At 38.1% G+C, this 25,270-nt stretch overlaps 1 long non-coding RNA gene across 1 annotated transcript in view; it reads left to right on the forward strand.

The window, feature by feature from the left end:
- The window catches only part of LOC134002252 (uncharacterized), a 66,971-nt gene that overhangs the window by 6,753 nt on the left and 34,948 nt on the right, over positions 1-25,270 (forward strand). The window contains exon 2 of the long non-coding RNA XR_009927585.1: positions 12,209-12,293. This is a non-coding gene — a long non-coding RNA (uncharacterized LOC134002252). The remainder of the gene's footprint in view (positions 1-12,208; positions 12,294-25,270) is intronic.

Here is a 25,270-nt window from a genome sequence, read left to right on the forward strand (position 1 = left end):
TTTTAAACTTGCACCATACAATATAATTTAAAAGACATACATTTTATATTTTTGGTGAACATGGTTTCCAGCACTTTCTAGTTCCACAGTAGTGTAGCAGCAAATAATCTGAATAATTTCTATTTGCTATTCCTTGTCAACTTTATTGCATTCTTGCTATTGGCCCTGTTATCTCATCATTGCAGCTCTTACACAAATGCTGGAGCAGTATAGCAGCGAAAGAGAGGAGAAAAGATACTGAAGTGGAGGAAAATAAAGGAGAGGATGTGGGGGGAAGGGTATAGAGAGTAGAGCAGAGAAGAGGAAAGGGAAGGAGGGGAGAGATGATTAATGATGACTGTAGAGAAGCTGGCTAAGGTGGTTAGTGAAATTAACAGAGGCTTACCCAGCAGCAGACCACAGGGAGTAAAAGGTGCTTTGCAGACCCATACCACCTCATATCCTACTTTTGTGTGGGTGTGCATGTGTGTGTATAACTGCATGTCTGACTGTGTATGTAGCTCTGTTTGTACTGTATTGACATTTATGCAGTTAGACGCAAATATATTCCTTAGTTACTGCTCCTACACCTGTGAAGCTTTCATTTTTGCATGGTACATACAGTATATGCGAAAAAAGAAAATAACTGTTTACAATGACAATATTAATACTTTGTCATGACTCCTTGATTTCATAACAAAAGAAGGCTACTCAGTTTTACCCATCAACTGCTCATTTTGCCTGTTGAAATGATAATGTTCAAAATTCAATATTCAATTTCTTATTTTGGAGAGAATTTTCTTAGAAAATATGATATTTCTTGATGATGAGTATAAAAGCTCTCCTTGCTGGAGGAACTGTGGTGGAGGTAATGCAAATTTTCAAAATGTATTCTATTCATGTAAATTACTAAATATATTTGGGTTGGAAGTTTTCTTCTTTTTTTTTCTTTTTAAAAGAGGTTTTAAAAAAAACGTTATTTTAAAACAGTGCATATTGCGCTGGGAAAAACTCCAGTTGGTCTTAAGCCAAGATTAAAATTATTTATTCCGAAAACTGAGGATCACAGCAATGAAGCAAATAATAAAAGGGTGGAAAAAACAAACAAATCCAGATTTAACAAAATGGAAATCTATGATTCAAGAAGTGCAAGTTATTGAGGAAGTGACTCACAAAATAAGGACTATGGAAGATGTGTTTGAGATAAGGTGGACTTTAGATGATAGGAAATTCTAACTACATCATCAAAATGTATCAGAAAGTCAACTATGAGCTTTTCCTCTCCTTTTCAAATTATGGATGACAATATTACTGGGTATTAGTATGGGTAAAAGTATTTTTTTTAAATTGAAACGACAATGGTCGCTATTATAGCTTGCTAGCTTCCTGATTATTGCTCCATGAGTTTATGTGTGACTTGTTTGGAAACAAGAACAAAAGCGTCATAAATGTGCAATAAATAATTTCATAATATAAAGCTAAAAGACAAAGGCTACTTGATCAGAACTAGTTTGTTCACTGGTTAGTACAACGGGTTGCCTGACTGTGTCGCAAATGTTCATATTCAGAGTGGAAACTTGGTATACATACAGAGAGAGAGGATGGGGTGGGTTGATATTTTTTCTCCTGGAAGGCATTTACAGTGTTGTTCACACGAAAAGTGACAGAAATAGTTGTCAAGAATGAAAAAATAGAGCTAGAGAGAGAAGTTCATACCCTGGTTCCTTTCTCACTTCTGCACAGCTGGCCAATCACAGCATGAAGCAGGGGTGTGTGTTAGATCGTCGGCTTTGGAAAGTTATAAATGGCTGTACACAGTCCCCCAAATTTGCAGTTAGAAAGGTGTCGAGGGAAAAGGTTTAGAAGCAGTTTGTATCAAGTATATTTAAATACAAGGCAAAAAGTCTTCATCCTCACCAGTTTATAATCCATATGAAAGACATGAACATAAGTGGGCAGCATTGTTTTTTTTACCACTGGGTATAATTAGCCCTTATATACTGTATAGTATACACAGTGCTGTATACGCCAACATTTAAGATCAGATAGCTGTGTTCTGACATAAGTGTTTGGATGCTTAGTTTGCAGAAAAACATACTTGGGCAAGCAGCACAGAGGTTATGATGGTCATGAGATTAATGTTGAATAGTCTGTGCTTTTCAAATTGTATGATTTACTTAAAACATTATATGAGAAAAGCTTTTTCTTCTGTAACATGTAACCACACAGAATAATGTAGGTGGCTAATATTATGCTGCTTGGCTTAGGAAGTATGTTACCGCTGTATGATTTTAAAGTTACTATGATTATTATGATTATTAAAGGTACTATGTAGTGCTTTGGACATGCAAGCATTGCTCTTAGTACACCCTAAATCACACCACTTCAATGTGTGGAAAAATCCAAAGCTTGATAAGCCTGCTGTCACTGGTTATGGTTGCAAAGTTATGATTGTACAATCACTGCTCAGGAGAAGAGTTTCGCAGATGGTCAATAGAGACACCTTTGACTCTTTGACGCCTTTCAGCGTGTAGGCATGTTTCCTGATGTTTATGCCTCTTTGATTTGATGAGTGAGAGAATTTTAAAAAGGCACTTACCTTGGAGAGGTTTCGTCACACCAAAGCATCAAATCAATTGAAATAATCAACAAATTAGAATGGACAAACAATCAATGAAGGCAGAAATCCCTTTTAGCCGCCCTAAAGAAAATCAATAATTTTAATTGTGCTGCGAGACACATAATTCTGGTGTTTTAATCAATCTTTTCAGCATTCAACGAAAGCTCATCATGAAAGCAGTTGAACCCCCCTCAGAGTGGAGGGCGATAGTGCTGTGTCACTAACAGATAAGATTTTTGCTCGTTAATAGAACACATTAATTGGACAGAGGCAACACTGATGTTAGAACAAAACCCACACATCAGACAGCCAATGAACATCTGAGCTGTTAAGTGGAAAACATTTATAATTATGTTCGTGTAACCCTCATATACTGTTCATATTCTGACCCTTCACAGCATTTGTTCTGGGTCACATAGGATTCAGCATCAGATTTCTGGCTAAAAGAGTTTAGTGTTTTTACTGCTCTCAAATGTATCACTCCTGTCTAGTGATACACATCTGACCAACATGACAATGGTGGAAGCTTTACATCATTGAAGGTTTGTCTACATATTAAGCCTTTAGCATTAAGATATTAAATATAAGACTTTATATAGCTCTTTCTAACTCACTACTCAACATCATATTACTGAAAAATTATTCTAGTTTCGATTTTCTAAGCAAAATCCATCATCCTGTTGCCCAAACACTGCAAGTGACGTTAAATTTCACATTCATCAGAGCACTATAAGGTATTTATGAAGTCATTTTGATTTAAGAGTTCTCTGTAAATCAGTGTAAAAGGTTATTTGTTAATTGCTTATTTGGGATGACTGTTGCTGTTTCTCTGTCCTTCACACTGACAGCTCAAGACCCAGGAGACAATAGCATTGGCCTCAGTGGTCCCTGCTACTGTCTGTCTGTAATGAATTGACTGAATGTTTCCAGTAGCTGAATACTGATACACAGGTCAGGCCATGGGCCGTAGGGGACTCTGTGTGACTATTTGGAGGCATTTAGTCAGAATTTTCTAATTAAATGTTTAGCCATAGACAAATAACCTGTTTACTGTTTAATTTATTGCCTTCAGTGTCGCAGGCACAGAAAGGGAACAATAACTGTCAGCTGCCACTCTTGGCCTGGATGTTCACATTCACTGACTCCAGCACTGGCACAAGGTAGAAGAGGAAACACTGGAATAAGTGGAAATATGCACAGACAGAAACACACATACAGATACAGTACACACACTCAAAGAAAGACCAAAGGGTTAACACATTATCCCAACATGACGTCACATAAGGCAGTGATGAGTTTGGCCCAGCTGTGTCTGAATTTACCTTGGCTTTTATCGACAAAAAAAGCTTTTTTTGTTTATTTTGCCATACAATGATGTATGTATAGTATAACATATCAGGGCCTGAAGGAAAAAAATCATGATATACTATCAGTTCCAATGAAATTAAAAATGGTCTTTTCTGGTTTTCATACAGAATGGTGTATTATAAGCAGTTGGTGACAACTGCAGTATTAGTTTTTGCGGACAATCATAAGTTGATTCTTGGCTCTAACCTGAATCGAGCCTATGAGGCAGCTCCTGTTACCAGGTCTTGTATGGCTCCCAACAAGCTACACATATAAAATGAGGACAACCAAGTGTGGTGGAGATTGTGTAGTGTAGATGTCAGCCATTGACAATATATAAATTGGACAACACGTTTCCACTTCCTGCCACTATGCAAAAGTGAAGGCAAAATATTTTGTTTCTGGGAGCTTCTGCTGTCCTGCAACCTGACGGAGGTTTGAGAGCAGATGTCACAGCTGTCAATCGTGATGTCACACCTCCTTTTTTATATCATCAAATAACTCATTAAAGACAAACTTATCAGATAAATAAGCACGCAAACAAACATCAGCATGACAAGAATAATCTAAATTCACAGAGACATTCTTTGGGAAAAACATATTTTATTTGACGTGTGCTTGGATTTTTTTTTAGCTTGGCTCATGCCCCATTTGCTTATATGGATTTATGACCTATAACGCAGCCAGCCACCAAAGGCGATCGAGATGTTTTGGCTTTACTTTTGGGGAGCTGTCATGGCGTCCATATTTATATACAGTCAATGGTGTAAGCTTACAATTAATTTGCTGACATCTTAATTAGTTGTTTTGGGGGTGAAAATAGAGTCTAGTAAGTTAGCAAAATGCAGGGAAGTTGGTTTGTTGAGGCTACAGTTGATTTTATTTGACCTATGCTCATAATAGTAGTTCTAAATTGGGACATTTTTGCAGAACTAGGCAATATTTGTACAATTAATTAGACAATTTTTTGCAGTAACATTGTGAGAATGGGACAAAACTGCAAACTTCAGCAAATACTGTACACATTTGAGATCCGGAGATGACATTAAACTCATGGAGGCACTGCTATACAGCTTCCTAAAGAGGAGAGGAAGAAAAAGCCAAGACGACATTCAGCTGCTTTTCTTGCACATGCTGTCTGCGTAGTAGAACTGATTTAAAGATTTTATGGATTACTTTTAAAGCACAACATATCCAAGCCTTGAGCAGGATTACTGACATTTTTTTTACTTCCTACATGTCAGACACTACCCGGTCTCTTTCTACATGCAGGTTACACTACAGACCAAAGGAGACCAAACCCTTATTCAGCTACAGAAGGAGCCTCAATCCATTTCCGGCTTGAATATGTTTATTCAGTTCTGGAGACTGTTTGGCTGTAATCAGCTTGCATAAATCTCTTTGATGATAGCCACTAGAACATCTGCTGGAGCAATAAAAAAACCCAGGGAGGCAATAAAATGTCTGGCTGAACATATGCTAATGGAAATGTGAGTTTTTCTGAAAAGTTTGTCCCAAAGTAATTGCTACAATGTGACTATGTCATTTGTGAATTCATATCAGGATCATATTGAAATTAGAATAGTGTTTTTCCTCTTTCTGCGGAGTGATGATCACCCCGAAGCGTGATGAGGTTAGTCGAGGTTACTGGGAGTTTTAGAGTGCTGAGCCAGCTTTGCCAGCATGTCTCCTCCAATACCTCTTGTTCTTTTCCCTACTTTCACACAGTCCCGAACACACACACACACACACACACACACACACACACACACACACACACACACACACACACACACACACACACACACACACACACACACACACACACACACACACACACACAATTCACTTCTCACAGGGGCTCAATGATGAATGAGTGCATGCTCTTAAACTTAACCTCGAAAATCAGGGTGGAGAGGAACAATTCATTGGATGTATGTACTGTATGTGTGTATGTGACTGTAGATGAATGTGTGTGTGTGTGTGTGTGTGTGTGTGTGTGTGCGTGTGATCAATTACTTATTGGAAAAGTACCAGTAATAACACTACTAACAGCGACAGTTAAATTTCTCATTACTTTACCTTCATGTGTTGGTATATGCATTTACAAAGATCCTACCCTCTACCTCTATTTTATGTTTTTCATATTATTTGCTGTGTTTGGGATGTTTCTGGGAGTCAACTTTTGGGCAGTGGATGTGTAGCCCCCAGCCAATAACAGCGCGCACAATGTGACTTTGAGGTCAGGACTCATAGCGTTACATTACTGTTTTCTTATATGCTTCAGTGTTTCCCCTACTTCTCCGTCTCTCTCCTCTACTGTCTGTTGGTGGGGCTGGACTACACACACACACACACACACACACACACACACACACACACACACACACACACACACACACACACACACACACACACACACACACACACACACACACACACACACACACACACATGCAGAGTACAGACTTGTTGTTGTTGCTAAGGTTGTTCCCGTTGCCCACTCACATATTTCAGATGGGATTCAGGCTCAAACACATATGTGTTTGAAAAGTTTCCAATTCAAGTAAAGAATGATAAAAGCAAGTAAAATCTTACAACTACAAATACAGAGTAGGCTCATCAGAAGCTGAACTGAGGCCCTGCATGATAGACTCATATGAGAGAAATTAGGAGTACACTGTAAATCATGGACAGATATACTAGTAAAGCTCCAGAATATAAATATACACCTGAAAATGTTGATGATATCTCTAACACCTAACACACAAGTCTGACCTGCACATATTACCCACAGAGCACCACTGTTTAAAAAGCAGCCAGCCTATGTTTTGGAGGTACTGTATTTATTTACCATCAAGAAGCAGCTTACAGCTTTAGTCCTGGTAACTGAAGCACTCCCAAAGTCCTGTCCTTACAGTGAAGCTGTGGAGTTCACAAACCCACCAACTCTAAACAAAATCAGCCAAATCCCTAAAATAGCCTTACAAGTATGTAACATTAGCAAGCCAGCCAGCATATAAATACAATATATAGGTACAGCAACTTTGGAGTGAGGGACTCAGTGATGCAGATTTTAGCACTGTTACCTAAAAGCAAGAATGTTCTGGGTTTGAACCCATCTCTGTTAAAGCAAGGATAGTTCCCCAAATATCTTTTTTTTCTGTTTGCTATAGTAAATAAAGCTTGTGTGGTTAGTTTATTTAGGCCAAGCAGTACAAGTTAAGTAAAAAATGATGACACTGTTTAAACACTAGTCTATGTAATGTCTCCCTGCCTGCCTTTCTCTTTTCTCTGCGTCTTGGAACAAAACAATACAGCAATTAATGCAACATTGTGTTCTCTGTCAACCATAAGAAGAGAACCATGGGGGGCATTCATATTCAGAGTATATTGCTTGGTTACAAATACAACTTTGCCAATTGGGTCAGTGCAAACATCTGTGTCTCAGACTTGGAGCTTATGTCTTAGACTTATGTCTAATTAAGTCTAAACAGTTTGGTAGTCACATTCCTACATATGCCAGAGTAAAGGGAGCAGTGACTCCACTGTTACAACATGAGGTAACCACAGATGGGCTCTGGTGTGATTGAAGGAGAGCTGGAGTAAAATAGAAAACATACGGATTTGTTATTTTTGGAGACGGTTGAGAGGGTATGCATTTAGATCGATTTTACGACTGAGGAAGCTGTCCCCAAATCATCCAGTCCTCTTGTTGTTTGTCAGGCTGAGTTAATTGTGCGGGAGTGGTGTGGAGGGGTGTCTGTGACTGGATAATTGATCCATTTTGTGGGTGTGAAAACCACCCGCAGAGCAGGGTGAAGATACAGCCACAGACAGCATACACAATGCTAAAATCTCCTCCTCTGCGAGCTGCGGTGTGGCATGGAGCTGTGGAATTTCTGCCATTTAGCAGTAGTAGACCCACTGAGGCCTGAGGAACAATTTGGATGCCTTGCTTTCAATTTCAGTGCTGAGTTCTCTCAGGGGAATTGAGAGTGCATCTCAGTGCAAGACCCGTACAAAAAAAATTGAGTAAAAAGAAGCTTGTTCCATTGTTAACTAGTCAATAATGTGTGAATTATTAAAGGTGCAATATGTAAGAATCAGAAATTCCCTCTCATTAATGACACTGTTTTCCATTATGTAGGCTGCACTCAGTATCCTGTTCAGCCAGCTAAAACCAAAATATCACAGTATATTTCAAATGCTTTGCAGTAATGTTAGCTTAGCTGTCCAATCAGAGGAAAGCCAGCTCAGGATCAGACATTAGCAGTGTCCTTTGCTACGCTAACAGTAGCGAGTGTTGCACCCTGTTGGGATGGGAGCTATATATAAGTACAGTCCATCCTATTATAGGCACCCAAGATAGTCGGGGAAGGTCTCATTTACTAATTCTTCACATTCTTTTGATAATTTTAGTTAATTTTGACTGTTTTATAACTGAAATTCTTGCATAATTCTTATATATTGCACCTTGGACAGCTTCTGAATGTGCAGTATTTTTTGCTGAGATGTATTTCAGCTGGATGTTCATCAAAGAGGGTTGCTGCAGTGTTGTGTCAGTCTGCCCTGGCTCTAACAGGATATTTTGCTTCCATGTGTTCAATGTCCCTGCCATAGCAAGCTCCCACAGTGGCTTTGGAGAGGGCAAGAGAGAAAGAGAGTGCATGTTCACGTTTGTCTGCGTGTGTGTGGATGTGTGAGAGACAGTAAGAGAAACAAAAGTACAGAGGGAGGTCTGAAGGTTATGTGCACGGGCATGCATGTGAAAAAAAGGTGTCAGAGAGGAGGACATAGGCAGGTAAAAAATGGTGTGTGTGCACAGGAAGTGAGTGATGCACATGCGAGCTGTGGCAGTGTTTTCTTGGAGGGCTGCAGATAGCTGTGTAATAGATGGTTGATTAGGGAGGCAGGAGGGGAGACTTCAGATTACTCACTGACGCTGGTTGACAGTGTGCGAGGCTGCCACCCAGGTCAATGTCCAGGTGGCAGATTAGGATCAGAAACAGCACGAGAAACTGATATACCAAAACCAAAATTACACATTTGATCGGTCTTATGACATTTACAATTTTCTCTGTGTTTTTTCATCTATGTATTTCAGTAATTGTAGCTCATTCTCGCATAAATCTGCCTCATCTGTACCGATGTCTTCAGTGTGAATCTGACATCTCCACAAGTACAAACTAGCCTGTTCTGATTATTTCATTAAATGTTTCCTCTAATTCTTGTTTATAAGCTGGCATTGTATCTTATCTGTTATGGCATATGTGCTGTGCCAACCTACGCACCACCATCTCAAATTTCCACTAACGTGCTTATTTGCTCAAGGGGTTCCTCTGATTGATTCAAACTGAGCCAGACTGGGTGTTATGTGTTATAGTTAGTTGTGTGTGGGGGTGTGCGTGCGTGTGCGTGCGATAAACACAGAACGTGTGTGTCTGTGCACTTACACACGTGCATATTTGAGCCCATTCCTCTGCATGCCAGTCTCAAGGCCACATCATTAGAGTAAGAGGGCTGTAATTAGTGAGCCCATGCATATTAAACAGCACCCCGCATCTCAAGACCCGGCAGCCTTGAAAAACAGCACTCTGCTGTCACTTGCAGCCAATAAGCCACTGTTAATGTCCAGAAGGTTGCACATATTACCCACAGAGCACTAAAGGGGATTAGCTACTAAAATCAGTAGTCAGGCATTCTTCTTTTTGCCCTTCACCATTTATTGTATGATACTGAATATTTGATTATAGTAAGAATAAAAGACAAAAAAAAAGAAACAGATGAAAGTCCTTTGATAGCTCATATTAAAAGTAACACTTAGCAATACAGATGACTAAATAAAAGCAGAAATATGACAGCTATAACAGCGATGTGAAGGTGCAGTCAGTGTGTCAGTTATGATAGAGGTGCGTCCATATGTTCTCTCTTTTTCTGTGTCCAGCTGCACTCAACATAATAGAGAGGGAATGAAGAGGCTCCACTTTCAACCTGATCTCACAGAAATAAATGAAACAACCACGACCTCTTAACACTGCATTACATGGTGGTGGCACGTAATGTGTAAAATTATGTGCCGGTACCACGGAAACAAACGTGGCACACATGAATACCCTGGTTCAACAACATCACACAGTGGGTGGTGGTTAATGTTGTTTTCTAGTCTAGAAAACAGTACTTTATTGTCATTTGATTGTCATTTGACTGAATTTATTACAGTGTGTTTTGTTCTCTAAAAACATTTGAATTTGATTTTACTTTATTTAGGCCTATTTCATTATTACTTTTTGTCTATGTTTATTCTTCTGCGTTGTGTTTGGATGCTTGCTTTAGCCAATAAAAGGACTATGTCATGCTAACATATAATTCCAAAACCAAGAATCATAAGGATACAAAAAATCTCCATGTGAATAGCCTGTTTATTCCTGGCAGAAGCCTACTGGATATGCTCATATCCCTAGGCATCTTTGCAGCCTTGTTTCTTGCCTTAACGATAATGAATGTGATCATAAAGCCTTATACACTGATGCTGATGGTTCCAATTTATTAACATAATAATAACATAACAAAGCAGGATAATAAAGTCCATAATAATAAACAATAAAATTAAATTTCATGTATATATCATTAATTAATTCTGCTAGTTTTTGTTTATTTGCATACAGTTGGAATTAGAAATACATTTGTACTTTAATTGCACATATTGTGTTCCAGATGTTTATCAAACAGGTTTGTCAGTTTAGGGAAGCAGTGGGCTCAACAATACCCATGAGCCTCAACCACCGTTGCTATGGAGAAGAAGCAATTACATAATGTGGAAACTTTTTTCTCTTTTAAGGTGAACATGTGTGTAGCATGGCATATGAATACAGAGGGCACGTTTTGCCCTTGAACATCTCATGTCACAACTGAGGTTATCCTTTTAACCTGTATTGTGTGTGTGTGTGTTTTTGTGTGTGTGTGTGTGTGTGTGTGTGTGTGTGTGTGTGTGTGCGTGCGTGCGTGCGCGTGTGTGTGTGTGTGTGTGTGTGTGTGTGTGATATTTTTCTTTCATTTCCTGGTAGTGTCAATGCATGGGATGACACCTGGGAGCCAGCATAGGAATACAAAGATTCAACAACAAGCCCGTTATAGCTATACAAGCTAGAGTTCACATTTATATTTCTGCTCTGGTGGTTCATAGTGGCACAATGGCTGGTTATGTTTCTTCCTTTAATTTGTCACCTATCAGGTTTATATACAATTACACATTCAAAGTTCCTTTCATATTTCATACACTTTCGTTTGATTACTTCATTTTTTGTTTACTTCTTTCCCCTCAAAATGTAATATTGCTTTGAACAGGAAATCAAAAAAGTTTAATTGAAAACTAGAAATATTATTTATTTAGGTTTGTAATGTAGCTTAATTTATGCAAAAAATATTTTATTAATAAAACTCATGTACAAATCATGTATTCTTGCTTTTGTTTATTTTCACACAATCATCTATTACACAAAGAGACAAACCATACATAAATATAATGCCCGTGGATTTTCATGTGTGTAAATGTATTATGTGGTTCATGAAACAAGACGCGAGAAGTACATTTGATCTCAATTCCATGTATTTTGTTCCAGATGTTTATGAAAGTGGAGCCCTATTACTGAAAGTCCTCAGCCAATAAAGTGATGGCAGGTAGTTAAATTGTTTATAATTTGTTGTTTACAGCGTGTGTGCTCTGTGAGGTCAACTTTAATTATCATCAGGGGATGAAACCAGGCTGCAAAGCTGCCTAGGCATAAGCATATCCAGTAGGGTTCAGAAAGGTACTATGTACACAAGCCTGGGAGGATTTTTTGGATCATTATGATTCTTGGCTTTGGGATTATATGACAGCATGACAAAGTCCATTCAATCCCATCTTTATCCCATTTATATGGCTATGGTACAATATTTGATGCAATTTAATGCATAAACAGGTTAAACTTAGGGAAAGGCATTGTGTTGTGAGTGGACTTAGTTTGTTCGACTACTGTTTTGGATTATCTGCAGTGGGTGGGCTTCATTCCCTTTCACATTGCTACTGCTTGGCTGCAATCAAAATTATCCAAATCCAAATGTCACTATCTCTGTTATTTTGTGATTATAAAAAGGGAAGTTGCTAATTTTAAAATGTTATATTTCCATGAATATGTGCTGAGGATAATTATTATTAAATCATAATTTTTCAAATATAAATGTCACTCAACATTGTGTGTGTTGTGTTTGTGCGTGCAGAGTGGAGGACTCCATGAACCAGGTGCACACAAAATGCAAAGTGGACTGCCTTCTTCTTCATTGCAGTGGTGGCTGACCATCATGGGTAATGTAGCCTTCCACTACCCAAAACTGACCCCAAAAAAATGAATCGAAGGACAGATAATAAAAACTGATGATCAAATTGTTGAATAATCGAGTAAATTTAATGTTGTTGTGTCCAGAAACGTTGAGGATATCATATCATTAATAAAAAAAAACCTTAGCATGGGAATTGACAGTGGGGAAAATACTTCCAGGCGGCAGGATCAACTTTGTTAGAGGTGGGGAACAACCAACTCCTGCCACTATGTAATCTGCAGGAATCCTGGTTTCTGCAAAAGACTAAAAGATGTTAATGGACCTGGAGATGCAGTTTAACTTCTCCCAGCACATTGCCACCATCACCACCCTAAATCCTGATGTGGTTCACTGGTCAGACTCCACCAAGCATGTCATCTTATTGGAGCTGATGGTACCATGGGAGGAAAGCCTGGATGAAGCCTATGAGTGAAAACTGGCCAAGTATAAATATCTTATAAGCTAGTGCAGAGAATCAGGATGGAAGGGGAAGTATCTGCTGATAGGGGTTGGATGTCAAGGATTTGCTTGACATCTTGCTGCCTGCTCACTGACTAGAGCCCTTTGCACAGTGGGCACTGGGGGAAAAAATAAGAGAGCAGCAATTTGTGAGACCACCAGCGTGGCAGAAAGAGCCCCTACATGGGTGCAAAGTAGATAGTTGTTCACAGATGGACACAAGCAGGGGTCTGATCAGCCTCTGCTGGGTCACCTGGGGGAGGTAGTATGATGTAGAAAGACTCCCGATGATCCCAGGAACACTACTGATGATGTGTCCAACAGCATCAGTAGATGTTCTTCACTGATACACAACAAATATCTTTAGGAAACAAAACATTGTACAAAGGCAAAGGCACTATTATTAATTCAGTTAAATGACAATAAAAATAACAATTTAAAAAACTTTTCTTGACTACGAAACAACAATAACCACTGCCCATTGCGTGACATTGTTGAACCAGGGCATTCATCTGTCCACCGCAACAAAGGATCCTACTAGATTTTCCATTGGCATTGTATCTGCACCAGTGGCATGTCATTTTAACAAATTTCATGCCACCACCACATCGTGCAGTGTTAAGAGGTCGTAGTCATTTCATGTATTTCTGTGAGATTAGTTTGTCACTTTGACTGGATGTGTTTCAAATAGCAAAGTATGTTGTGTGATTGCCTGTCGTAGACAATGGCAGGATAAAACATGCTTGTGCACTGTTGTTACAACCATGTGGGAAACAAATTAAAGCTGAAATTGAGCAGTTGAGTGCGGGCTCTTTCAGAGATTCATGTTTTAGTGTCTGCATCCATTTTTCCTCCCCTTATTTATTATCTGTGCAGAACTCCGTGTTGAGTGAAACAGACATACAATCAAACTCAAATTATTGGGGCCAAAGGATATGGTGTGGGGGCACTTGTAATTTATGAATGCGGTTACATGCGTGCATGCAGAAACATGAGGCACATTGAGATTATTTAATTCATATGAATGGCCACATACACACACCAAGTAGTGGCAGTAAATAACTGGCTAAAAATGAAGTTTAAAAGCCTGAATAGTCTATAATATTTTTTATTGGCGGTAAGACTATAGGGCTTTAAAAGATTCAAGCTTTATTTATTTATGCAGTGGCATCTCTCCAAATTCAAAACTGTTCCTCTTACACCTTGGCTTCATTATCTATCCACCATGCACTATTTACAACATCACTTACCATTTCATAAGAGAAATAAGGGATTTTCACAAATATCACCCTCACTGGCTTCTCAATACAATTAATACTCTACAAAGTGGGAAAAAACATAAAGGAAATACTTTATAATACACATGATAATCATCTTGAATTTGAGCAGTCACGTCAAGTTAACTTGTCTGTTGGTAAACAGCTAATGATATGTTTCCATTTAATTTAGTTTTGAATATGATGTAGGGCTGTCCATACCAATTAATTTCGAATGCCTAACTTGAGTGACATGTTACTGTGAAATCAGCAAATAGCCTTATCATAATCAATGATTTTCTAATGTTATTTGATGGTGTCAAATCCAAAATGCTTCCCCACATTAGGAAAGACAATAACAACAACCTAATTTACTGAAAGTCCAACAAGACATGCAATGTGTCAGATAGACATTATATTTTTGGGAATGTCCCCCCAAGTACAAGGTTTTTGAATTTACTGAGAATGTTGAAATGAAGCAAATGTTTACAGATTGAATATTTAATTTTTTCGCCTATGTGAATGTTACATCAATGTGATGTGATTTTTTTAATAAGCCAGCTGGACTGGCGATGTTGGATATATGACACACACTGTGGCCCCCCATTAGGTAATATGAACATGTCTGTGCCATCGATGTTTTGAGGGTCTGAAGTCATTATGATGGCTGACTCATAGCTGACGCTGGAGCTGTCTGCTATACAGAAGACACAAATGTCTGTGTGGCTAACAGTATATATCTGAGGTTACCTCTCCATCTCCTTCCTGTCGCCCCTTCCACTCACGCAAACACACACAGGAAAACAGAAAGGGTCAGCAGTGAAACTGAATCAGATGAGAGGCTTTTCTGGGTGAGTCACCATTGTACATTGGAGTAAGAACTCATTACAAACCCAAATCTCCTGGGAAGATCAAACTGCAAACAGAAAAAAAGAAAAAGAAATATGTGGAGGCACTGTAATTTAATTTCTAATGAGAAATCAATAGGATAAATAGGTTTCACAGAAATTGAAACTAGAGAAGAGATGGGCAGACGAAATGGATCATACTGGTAATTAATAAAGAATCTCAATCCACTCCAATATTGTATGACATCACTGTGTAATAAAAGTATTTACCAGCTCAATCAATATTTAACCACAATCCTCGTTGAAACCATTATTAAATTAGAGATTACAGAGAAGTGACAACAGACTGAAATGGGCTAGACACACATCAATATTCCTCAGTGAGTTTTAAGATGAATGGGTATTTCCCTTATTACTGTACCTACAGAGTTGTTGTAGCTCCACATGATAAATAGCTTTCTATATCTTTATGCTATTCATTCAGATATTCCTGTAATTGGTTAACTAATAGAACTAAGCGCTCAACACGCAAACAGCACCCAGCCATGCTTTCTTACAATTTCTCAACTCCATTTCTACTTTCCCACTAATCCTGTGTCCCAAGGCAAACATGCTGTTTTCTAACAAACAAGACAAGTTTGGCAAGGTTCACATACATTCAAGGTTGTTCTACCATCAAGGAATGACCCTGAAATCAAGATGCCAATAAGTTCTTGTTTTTTTGTGAGAAATGAATAATTGTTAGCTGTTATTGTGATTTGTAAGCCTGTAATGAGTTTGTAGTTGATATTGTTCACACTCAAACAATTTCTAATTAATTGTGGCTTCACAGGAAATACAACAGCCATGAAATTGCCATACATGTTTTCGCCTCCTTATTTTACTGGGTTACACGTATAGTGTGAAAGTGTTAAAGTAAAGGGACAGGTTATGTTGAGTAAAATTGACTCTTCAAATGTCCAAATTAGACAACAACACTTGTATTTCTTTTCTCTCAGCATGACATGGCATGTTTTCTCATCTGATGCCGCTATTGGCAGGATGGCGTCCAGTGCTTTCCAAAACTGTTGCAAATCCATGTTGCAAAGATTATAGCGTTCTTTTTTAATAACCACTATAGTCAGGGTTTCATCCCTGAGTTCAATGAAAGCCTCACAGCTAGGCACTGACAGAGCAGAATGGAGTCTTTTGGGTATGTTAAGGTACTTTTTGACATACTTTTTTATGTTAAATACATTACCTATATGTTAATAAACCATGCCCCATCATCTCTCCTCTTTGTATAACCCAAATAAGCCCAACAGCACTCATGTCAGCAGTACCTGTGTCATGTTTTTGCTAGCAACTACATTCACAGTAACTCAGGGGTGTAGCCTATAGCTCATTGACAAACTTGATGTATATTTTTATGTCAGTTAGACATTTCTGGTGAGTAAATGAGCAAAGGCCCTATCATTTTTCTCACTTTAAAACACATGCTTGCAGATTATGTTATTAAATTAGTTCTTTGATTTACCACAAAGCTAGCTAATGTAATGGCTTGTTAGTGGAGTTGAAGATATTCAATGAGTTGTTAATGTATTCACGCATTACTACAGTAGCAGTGGATTTTAAGCAGTTGTCTGATTATAAATATACTCTTTGAATCATATCTCACACATTTCCACTGGTTCAACAACAAACCATTTCTCACTAAAATACAAAGTCCAACATCTTTGCCAGGATATAACCCAAACAAAAACATAATGTGCTGAATTAATGCACTAGGTGCACCATGCAATGATCTACAAATGTGACACCTATACATTATTCAGAAACTTGGCTCTTTGCTCCTGTTCATGAACTTGGCTCTTCATTCTTTTACCTTTGGGCTTTCTTTAGTGGTGTTGACAGCGATACTGTACACTGCTGTCTAGAAGAATGTGTTCAGGTTGCTGAGCATCGTTATAGCTTACACCGAAAACAAAGTGCACTTTAAATAGTAATAATCAAATGCTGCCAATGAAGTGGTTCCCTGGCAGGTGATGAGCTTCTTATCCCATTACGATGCTGATGGCCTGCTTGCTGGTCCCAGGAGCAAGAAGGTGTGGCTGCTGATGCCCCCTCCTGGTTCATAAGGTGTTCTTCTGGGCTCCTGCACAACTGAGGGGAAAAAGCTGTAATATATTCTTTTAGCCTTACATATGTTGCTCAAAGCATAAACTGTGGCCCAGTACATACCTGGTATGTACTGGGCTGATCTTCACTGTCTTCTTTTTCATGGCCTGAGGTGGTAGGACATGCAAGGGCAGTAGGAAAGATGCCATATCACTGTCCCACTCTGTAGGAAGCAAAAAAGTCTGGCGTCAGCTTTATTTAATCACAACTATGTCCCCTTTTGGCACTTCAATTTAACCTACTGCGCGTGATCTCTGCAAGCTTTCTGTGCCGTTTTCAGTCTGTGTTCCATTATAAATACTGTGTGTGACCTAATGCATTCAAAATCATACCTGGATAATCCTCAGAGGATTCATCATTGTACTGATTCCTGGCAGAATTCAGTAAACTCTGGAGCACTGGGGTGGAAGTAAGACTCTCTGCTTCTCTGATTACCTTGCCTTTATAGGAAGTGTGCCACTTCTCCAGCAGTTTGGCAGCTATTTCTGGAGGCTAAAATCGTGAATTATCTGCGAAAACACAGAGTTAAGAATGTTTTTGTTCAATATACATTACCTGACAATCAAACTGTCATTAAAGTGGTTCATCAAGGATATGACTTTACAACAATCTTCATCCAGATGACCACCAGGAGAGGGGAGAAGAGGGGTAGCTCCCTTTCCTGTCTTGGACATCTCCATTTTGTTTTCGGTTGCTGGGACACAAGTTTAATCTTTCTCTTTATTATCTTGAGCCTCCATGCCAGAAATCCAGTGCCACTTTGGCCATCATAAAAGACAAATTCAGTCAGCTTCATAATCAGCAAATAGCAGTAACCCCCTATTAACAATTTGCTCATAGAATAAGTGAAAGTCAGGAATCACAGTCAAAAAATCAGACTGAGTAGAATCTGAATTTACTGTGATTCTGAAACAGACATCCCTCTGTAGCAATGGAGAGTATACATTCATGCAACCTTTTCACCTGATATCATCTCCCGTCACAGAGCGGCTAAACAAAGTTGCTATGGCTGGCTGCTATGAACAGTGAGAGCTATGCACCTATCTAAATCTAATGCAGTCTAATTCAACAGTTCTGCAATAAATCCTACCTTCATGAAGGTTATAATGTTCCGTTTTTTCTTAAACTCATTTCAGAGGCTTTAGTTTGTTCTGCTTCAATTGCATTATGGTATACCAGAGGCATTTATAACTTTGTCCACCCCATTTATATCAGTGAGAGTTGTCAAAATATTAGAAACACCTCTCGGTATAACATATTATAAGTTACTATAGAACAGTACTGCAGCCTCCAAAATAACAATAAAGTTGAGAGCACCTCTGTTAAAGTGTTTGTTTTTTAATCAAAATCTTTATGAAGGAAGGATTTATTTCATGACTGTATTAAACTGCTTTAGTTTAATCTAGGTGGACCTAACAAACTGACAATTGAATGTATCAAAGGGGCCCTGTACAGTGTAAAGTGCATCCCTAAGTAATCTTAACACTGTAATTTCTCAATGCAAAAATTAAATTTAAGAATGATATGCAATTACAGTACATACACAACTTATATATACAGTACTTTCCTGGAGAGGGGATCCTTTAATGCGGGGAACAAGGTGACAATTCCCAGTGCAAAATTCTCTTCAGTAATTTGCTGCGAGATCCTCCTGCAATGAAAAAAAAAGGAAATGTGTTGTTTGCTCACTTATCCAATAATTATCACATTACTGCAGTTATACAAGTCTACCGCAGGGTTGAGACCAACACTGTCATTGCTGTTTTTTTCTCCAATCTGAACTGCTGGTGTCATTTCACAATCTAACAAGGTGACTAGTAACACACTAGAGGTAATTCAGCCCCAGATCCACTCCCTTCCTTAATTTAAGCAATCATGCACTGTGGGAATTTATTTAAAAGGAGAAAAAGAAAAGTTCAGTTAAATGACTATACCTTCCTAACTGCTGGGGCGAGCTGTCCTATTTCACACAATCCTGCTCATCCTTACAATTAAATCCATATCCTTCTATCATCAGCTTACCCCCAGTCTCAACTATGTGTGCGGCAAGAATGTTAACCATCTGTCCTCTTCTACTGTCACACAGCGTCCCTGTCTCCTCTTATTATTCAAGCACTGTTGTCCCTCCAGGTTTACAAACAGTATGGTCGGGATTTGGCTCTGTGTTTATCAAAATGTAATTGGTTATTCTTTGGATCACAAAGAACATTTTCAGAGTTACATGGGAGTCAGTACAAAACTTGAGTAATTCCAGTAGCAAACACATAAAAAGTTTAAATATTTCCTCCCTCCCAGATGTATGGTTAACAGTTCTAGTATGGACCAACAGCAGCAAACTGGTTTCAGTCATCATTATGATGCATGATGGTAATGATGAGTCAATAAAGCCAAACTTGATAGGAAACATTTTTCCGTATTCCGGATTTTTGTGAAAAACAAAATGTCAGTCAGTTTTCATATTGACCATTTCATAATGGTTGAATATCCGATGACCACCTCTGTCAAAACAATATAAAACCAAGCTACTTATGAAATTTACCTAATGATTCATGACTGTCCTTGATTACAAAATAAATCCCCTCCACTGCAGATAATTCTGTAAACACTGTTTCATCTATCTCACAGTGATGTATCTCATGATTAAGACACACAATGGCATGTCAACATTGTTAGGGTTAGGGTTAGGTGAATTTAAGAAGTTCACCCTCAGAATTCTTCCAAATCAGCTGCTTGTAATTTGATGTATTTCTTGTAGTTTTGATACCGTACCTTTACGATTGTTTTAACACAACTAAAGGGTTTTAATGGCAGAGCCACAGCAATGCTCAACCCATCTTTAAGTCTTCTCATAAACTTCAACGCATATTATTTTTAATGCATACGTGTATATCTTTCACAATGGCATACTATTACTACTGTATTTTAAACATTTAAACTATAAATACCAACCACTTCAGATTCACAACCATTCACTACCTGCTCCACTACTACTGCAGGGCTACAGTTAGTTGACAATGTATAATACTGAAGTTGAAGGTTGCCAAATCATCATGTCTATTATCCCTCTTATCTTACTCTTTCACTGTTTATCAGCCTACTTTTCACCGAACACATACAAATCTTGCAACTTTGTATAGCTCTTACCTTAAACATTATGTGTAGTTAAAGTAAGGGTTGCTTCACAATCTAATGTAATGCTTTTTTAAGACCTTTATGAGTTTGTAATTAACTTGACAATATTAATAGGGATATTTTTGTATCTCCATATGAAATCATATACAAAATCTCATAAAGTAATCAAATTAATGTAAAATGCAATGAACTGTGTCTCACAATTATGCTGTGTTATGTGTTTAAAAGAACATTTAAATTCAACATTTAAATTGTAATTACAATTTGCTTGAAACTGTTCATTCTGACAACATGGTGTAAAACAATAAGGCTGTTGTGGTTGGCCTCACCCTCACAGAGCAATTTCCCCTATTAAGACACACTCGCTCAGAAGCTCTGAACATACAGTATATCTAACTTTCATCCACTTTAACAGTCCATTAAATCTGTAAACACCAGCTAAGCGGTCACAAAATTAAAGTCTGCTCTCCTCCTTCATGTTGGCTGCTGTGGTTTTGCACTAAAAACATCATTATCCAGATTCAAGCAACTATGAGACATAATAAGAGGGCTTTGTGTCTTCTCTGAACATCCGCCTGACCGACTGTCTTCAGCTGAGCATCATCTTACTGTTCTGTGCACTTCTATCATCTTGTTACCTTTGTGAGAGCAGGTGGTTTATGGAGTACCAATCAAAAAGTTACCAGAAAAAGAAAAGAAAGAGCTGGACTGACTCACAACCAAAGACCAAACCATATTTTAATAAGTGAATCCTGGGGGGAAAAATATTGCAAATAGACATCACCTCAAAGTTTAGGACATACCATAATAATACAAGAGATTTAAGACATTTTATGTACTATACTATCTTCTAGACCCAAAAAACTTTAAACTATTTTCTGAAAGAGCTAGCTTAATGTTATTAATAGCCTACGTATGCTTAAAAGCTAACTAACTAACTAATGATGACGGTAACTTAGCAAATATTGGTATTTATTTGACTTATTGTAAAAAAGGCCATAACATTCTCTGAAATTTGAAACAGTAAGCCAAAAATAAGCACGTTAATACAAAATAGTAATAACAAGTAATAACATGAACAGAATTGGTTTCAATAAACTCAACACCAATCTCTGCTTTTCATGCTTGAGGCAAGGGACCAAAAAATGGTGGCTGTTACAATTTTTCAAGTGTACCAAGATGCTGTCCAAGTGCCCAGATGTTAACACTCATAGGCATTGAATATCATAAACACTGTAACGTTTTGCCAACAACAAGAGTTAATTCCTCAGAACTAACGCTAGAACCCCAACACTAATTCATTAAGATTAATACCTACTATGTAATTTGTTTTTTACATCTATGAAACCTTGCTTACCAGCCCATTATAATTAACAATAACAATAATGACAATACTATCATGAATGTATGAACATGATTTTTATTGTTGTTGTTGTAGCTGTTTCTTTATATATTGTGTATATTGTGTATATATTATTAGCAGATTTTTTTAACCCTCAAACAGCAAAATTGACATTGGGCATAAACACCTAGCATTGTTCAGGCTCTGATTCCCACCACTCCTCATCTCAACCTCACCTCACCTGCAACCTCATTGCCAGCAAGTCTAGTGTTATAAAAAATGACTGAGAGAACAACTGGGAGCAGTAGAGACATAAAACACAACAATGCGTTAAGCTTTGCGACCTCTCGGTCTGTCCTTTCCCATCCCAGGTGATAAAGAGTTGCTGAAATCCTTTTGGTCTGCTGTGCTCCTCATGATACTGTATCCATGTCCCAGGGGCCACTGTCTCTGCTTTGTTGCAGCACACATTGAAATACATGCTGTAAAGACATATACAACACACACTGGCAACAAAGGTCAATCAGAAGTAGGTCGTATTGAAGCTATACTTGTCCTCATGGTGCTCTGACCTCAACTTTTTTCTCCAATCCACTTTCTCAGGTCTGTGTTAAATTCTATCTCATACTGTCACACTGGTCTGTGTGGATGTAGGTTATGGGAATTTTAAGTGCTGGAACTGATCTGAGGTTGAGAATACCTGGAAAAGAATTACAAAGAGCGTTCAATTGATTGGTCTTGCAAGTTGTGAAATAAATTGGTTTTGATATGAGAAATGCAGCAGGTTCAGCTCTAGAAATTCAAAGTAGATACAGAAAAAGTCGTTTTTAAACTGGACGCTGTATCAGAGCTAAAAGTCTCATGTGTCCAAGTAAAGATTTACCCTTGATTATCATATTTGATGCTGATGGGTTCATGGGAGGGTTTAAATCCAAATATCACAGACAATTTGGAAAAGTCTAGATAGTTTGCTTGATCCCATTTATGACCAAACAGCAAACAATTGATGTGACAGGAGCACATCAGAACTCTAGCAAAACTGTCATGATTTTATTCTGACATTGGACATTTGGCTGTGTGCATTTGGAACAATGCTCCACAGTGGAGTACAGTGGGTGACAATTGTCCTTTGGAGAGTGCCTTAATAATACAAGAAATATTTTTTTCGTCCACAGTGGGCATTATAAATAGATCAACTCATAAAGCAAAAAGGATGCTGTCATGGGGACTCCTACATAAAACATGCATAAATCAACATAAATCATCAAGATTCATGTTTATGGTTAAAGAATTATGTATGTAAAGATTAAAGATCATTCGCTGGCTGTGGCATGTGTGCTCTGACAATATTGTTTGGTGTTCAAACTGCTGGACATTTGTTCCTCACCACAATTCTGCTATTTCTGGATGACTGACCATACTTAACTGTCGACCTTGTAGTGAACCCAGTGCGATGACAAAACAGGCTGCCTGGCTCCCTTTGGGTTTGGGCTTCTCACTTATTTATGGGTCTAATTGCTTACTCTTCTTCCTCACTGGGAGATGAAATGTTTGAACTTCTGGGCCAAAGCACTGATGTTGTGCTGGCAAGCTTAGTTCATCTGGAAAAGGGCAGAAGAAAGAAAGAAGAAAAGAGCAATAACTTGAGACATAATCATTACCCCGGCGGGTTTTCTTTCTCAGAAGACTCACTTCTGAGTCGCAGACTCAGCTGTCTGCAGATTAAACGTTACCAAGCTGATGAACAAATGATCACTAATCAAATGGGCAATAAAAGATGTCTGAGTGGCAAGGTTTGACGATTAACTGAGATAGCTTCTTAAATAATTAACTTCTAATTGAAGAAGGTGAAAAGCATTGAAAAAGTCATTTCTTGTGTATCATTTACTATTCATAAGTCTGTAATAAAAGAACAAAATGGGGAAATTAAGTTAATATGATTAAATCAATCGACAAACTTTAATCATAGCACTTAGAGTACAGGCATCTGAGACCCATTTCTGTGACAGCTGCTTGTATCTTTTATTTAATTTACTGACTCGTCAGCAGTTATGAATCAGGCAACAAGTCCCCATACCTAAATGATAAAACAGACTGTTTGTCAGCGCCTTTCAAAATGACTTGTGTGACTAATCAAAAAATGACTCCTCTTTCTCTTTCTGGCATGCACAATTTCAGTTCAAGAAAAACTACTTGGTTAATATTTTGGGGAAATTTGCTCTCGTGGTTTATAGAAAGATAATGTTCTTACCAAGTCAGCTGTTTTATACACCTTTTTTCTACAAGATGTTTTATAAAGGTACAAGAAAATCCATCTTGCGACTTCTACCTTTGTGCTCTAGGGAAAAATGGATGCAGATGGTGTGCAGAAAGGGCTCTAAATGTCACAGAAACAATTTAAGACATTTCTAATTTTTCTTCAGTAAAAAACAGCCCACACCTTTCAATAAGTTGTTTATTGCAAAGTTGAATCAGACCGTATCAAGCTATGAAAAATATTTTTCCATTCATAAATTGTGAAATTTATTCAAGGCTGAGAAACAGAATAATGAATACTTAATTGACTGATTCATCATGATTTTACTAATTTTGTTTATTAACTGCTTTATTGATAGTGTCTTGTAAATATGCACTTAATCATTTTGTTAATTATTTTTATATACCTATTAATCTGTTGTAATTAACCACTGAGCAAGTAATTAATAATGAGACTGGCACACTCTGCCCTGCATACTAGATAAAAGCAATGATTTGCAGCAACTGACTGTAAGAAATTAGCAAAAATCTACCATCACACTGGAAATGTCAACACTCTCAAGGACATGGAGATGAGGACTGACTGACAGGCTCATATCCTTCTGGAAATCAGTGTCTCTGTATTCTGATCACAATATAGTGTGGGGTGATGGCTGTGTTTAGTGTGAGAGCAACTCAAGAGGACAAGATGTTTCCTGTTGACCTCTTCCATCGGAGCAACTGCCTCTTTGAAGCCATTTCTGGTGAATTAGTGTCAGCGGCAGCATCTGCAACAGTGACATTCCCACAGCATTCACACTTATCAACCACCACACCATAGACACTAACCATCTCCACCCTGCAGAGCAAAGAGTCGCTGCAAGTAGTGTGTCCTATATGTAGTCATGTGAAAAACAAGGATTTCAGTCAGGATTTCTGGAGCTCACATCTCTGTTAGACATGCAAAAAAAGGCTGGCATTTAATATAGTTAAATACTTACAATATGATGTAGAAAACAATGACTTTATGCGCAACTTCAGCATTGACTACTGACATATGATATGGTAACAAATAATCTACAGATCCTCCTGTTATAGATGAGATTAAACTTTTTTTATGAATGTTAGTTTTTACACGTCATTGCAACAGAACAGGAAAGACTTTATTTAGCCTAGCTGTTTGCGAGAAATGCCCTTTGTTGTTGTTGTAATAGATATTGTAAGATAGCGAGGACTGCTGAAAAGATTAAAGTCTAAGCTTTACGATAGACTCATAAGGAGTCTTATCAATCAATATTTATTTTAATTCAAAACACAACCTGCCTTCAGGGTACTGAAATCTGATCTAACACAGCATGATTTGTTGTCCCTAGTGGAAACAAGATTCCAAGCTGAAGCACTATGATCACGTGCCGTACCTACCAGCCGGATGAGAGGAGTGAGGAGTCAGCAGTCAATGGCAGTATAAAACAGAGCAGTCAATGGTGTTATAAAATAGGTTTTTCAAAAATTGTGAATCACTGCAGCCATGAGA

This window comes from Scomber scombrus, chromosome 20, assembly GCF_963691925.1.
Source record: "Scomber scombrus chromosome 20, fScoSco1.1, whole genome shotgun sequence".
Lineage (NCBI taxonomy): Eukaryota > Metazoa > Chordata > Actinopteri > Scombriformes > Scombridae > Scomber > Scomber scombrus.